Consider the following 3,381-nt stretch of genomic DNA (forward strand, 5'->3'; position numbering starts at 1 on the left):
TACTCTGTCTTCTTTTCTTATATATTAACTTTCGTCTGTTGTATTCTACAAAACTTTTGTTATTTTTTAAATTTTTACAACATATTGGGGAAGCAGCCGCTTCCGGCCACCTCTCTCAGAGAAAATCAAGGGTAGTGGAGAGGAAAGCAAGAAAGAAGAGGGAGGGGAGGGGGGGGTTGAGGAGAAATGAGAGGAGGGGGGAAGGAGGGGGCTTGGGGGGGGAGTGGGGGGTTTGGGGAGGGAGGGGAAAGGGGGCTTAGGGGAGGAGGGGGGAGCTTGTTAACTCTAGTCTTGTGTGGCCCATTTATTCATTTGTTAGTTGTCTGGCCATACTGACCAAACCTTATGGAATTTATCCACCTTTTGACCCAGCTGTGCCGAGAGGAGTTCCATTAGTCTTATTTCCCTGACACATCTTAGTACTGTCTGGAGGGGGCGTTTATTTTTTTTCCCATGTTGCGGCTACCGAGCAGCGAGCTGCTGTGAGGACGTGGCTTATCATTTTGTTCTCTTGGGGTTGTAGTCCCTCTATTGGTTTAGCCAGCACCTGGATCAGCAGGTCCACCTCTATCTCTACCCCCAGGAGCTCTCGTATCATTGTTTGTATCATGATCCAGAACCCCTGAATCTTTGGGCAATTCCACCAGATATGAGCCATGTCTCCTTTTTGCCCGCATCCTCTCCAACACAAATCTGAGGACCCGGGGAAAATCTGGCTCAGCCTATTTGGGGTTAGGTACCAATGAAATAGAATTTTGTATATGTTTTCTTTTATAGTTGTGCAAATTGATGTTTTAGAGGCCGCTTCCCAGATATCCTCCCAGTCGTCTCTGTCTAGGTTTAAGTCTTCTGCCCATTTTAGCATGTAGCTATGTTTAGATTGTGCCGCATTTGACGCCAGGCCCAGATATACCTCAGAAGTGCAGTATGTCTGTTTTTCTAAGCAAAAAGAAAAAACTGGCGCCAAATGTTCAAATGGAAAGTCCTGTGATCCTCAAAGAATCTGCACGAGTGCTTGACAGGCCATGAAACGAGAGAAGAAAAAACAAACACAAATCATAGCGTATAACTGCTAGGTAACTCGGTATACCACTATATAACATATAACAGTGAGATTCCTAGTGACAAACTAAAAATTAATTTATTACAAAATTAACTCTGTCATAAAAACAGCATTTAGAGCAATGGAGGGCAGCTGGTCATCCGGAGATGGTAAAATCAAAACCCTACTTACGACAAGCAGACACACTAGGAGTAAAAGTTTCTGATCTGTTCATACTTGTGTAACCAAAATATAAAGCAAGCACAAGGCTTTGGTCCCACAGCGGCCGGCGGTGCGTGTGGCCGCGGACCACCAGCTGCTTGCCTCTGTTCTTGAGGTCCCCGCTGGCTCCTTCCGGCGTGGCTGACTGCGTGCTGTGACGCGTCAGCCAGCCGGAGCTACAAGGAGCTTGTGATTTCAGCGAGTGCCGTGTCACGTGGCATGCAAGGGAACCAATCACAGATTGGATCCCAGCAGCCAATCCGATTTCTTCCCCCCTCCCCCCTCCCATCTCCCGTTCCATTCACCCTCCCGTTCCGATTTCCCCTTGCTCTGATTCCCCCCCCCTTCCATTCACCCCCCTGCTCCGATTTCCCCCCTCAGCTCCGATTCCCCCCCTGCTCTAATCCCCCTCCAATTCACCCCCCCGTGTGTATTTGTGTGAGGGTGCCTGTGTGTGTGTGGTGGAGGGGCTGAGGGGCGGCTGCAGTGCTGCTCTGTGGGGTGGTCCCGCCCACTCACGTCATGGCTGCGCCCCCCACCCGTTTTGTCCACGCCACCCCGCTCCGGAAAAAAATTCACCGCAGATTACGGTGCAGTGAATTTCACGCGCCGCCGGCAAGCAAGGCGGCCGTGCGGGCGCATGCAGCAGGGCCTTAGCCTTAGCATTGCCAGACTGTTCATTTCAACATGTGTTTAGCTCATCCACTCGAGGTGACAGGGTTTATCATTTTTGCACCTTTTTTGTATAATGTTTTATTGTACCAAGTTGAGTGAGTGCTTATACGTGTTTGCTAACTGTTCATAATCTGCAGGTGGATAGTTGGTTATTCAGAGTATTTATATTTCAAGTTAGTGGTTGTATGCATACAGTAGGGATGAAGAAACCATGGTAACGCACTGTAACAAAGGCATATGCACAAGTTTGCTTTTTCACTAATTGTTTTCTTTGCCTTTCACTGTAGGAAGCACGTGGCAGTTAACTCCTTTATTCTTGTATCTGCCAAGAATACACAGTTCATGCAGTCTCGTACTAGCCATGCAGTTGCAGTGGACTGAGCCACTCGTGGTCCAGCATAACTTCTGGATTTTATCACGTCTAATTAGCACTTTAGAATATTCTTGGTTTTGATGCAATCGTGGACATCTTTTTAGAAAGGAAAGGTACATACAGGGATATACCAAATAAGTATTCGTGGGAAGGATGTTGATCCAGGGATTAATCCGATTGCCAATTCTTGGAGTCAGGAAGGGATTTATTTTTCCCCTTATGAGATATCATTGGATGATATGACACTGGGGTTTTTTGTTTGCCTTCCTCTGGATCAATAAGTAAGTATAGATATAGGATAAAGTATCTGTTGTCTAAATTTAGCATAGGTTGTACTTGATGGACCTACGTCTTTTTTCAACCTCATCTACTGTGTAAGTATGTAACTATGTAAGATGATGTGTTGTCTCTTTATTGTTGTCAATAACGTACATTTTTATTCCCTCCCTCTGAATATGCACCTGGGAGAACCTATTTGCTATAAAAGTAAATAAATAATTATTAACAAAGAACAATTCCTGCGCTCCTACCAATTGGGGTAACATATACTAGTGCCGTTTACATTTACACCTTTTTACCAGGATCATACATTGGGCAAAACAGGTAAATGAAATAAATTGGAAATTTATTCACAGGAAAAGGCAGACACACAATGTTACACAAACTACATAAGAAAAGACACACTTACTGGGAGTCTGGGGTGAAAACCATACATTCCTAGGTGCAGGGGCTTCTAAATCCAAAGCTTACCCTGACAGCGACTTAGCCTGAAATGTCTTGGAACTGAAATCAGCCGCACTTCCAGACGCCACCGCTCCCCTCTCTCCAGGGGGCTGGAGTTTACCCGTTTGACTTGATGCTTAGAATCGACAAATCTGATTGGCTCAGGGGTTTGTAATACTTCTGAGTTTCATTCACAAAACCCTGCAGCCAATCCGGGAGTGGGAGTTTCCTAACCAGCCAATCGGAGCGATGTTGCTCTTGTGAAGCAAGGCAAGTGGAGGTGCTGAATCTGCCAAGGGCATGTGCAAGGTTGCCACCTCAGCCACTTGCTTATTCAGAAGCCACG

This window comes from Ascaphus truei, chromosome 19 (assembly GCF_040206685.1).
Source record: "Ascaphus truei isolate aAscTru1 chromosome 19, aAscTru1.hap1, whole genome shotgun sequence".
Lineage (NCBI taxonomy): Eukaryota > Metazoa > Chordata > Amphibia > Anura > Ascaphidae > Ascaphus > Ascaphus truei.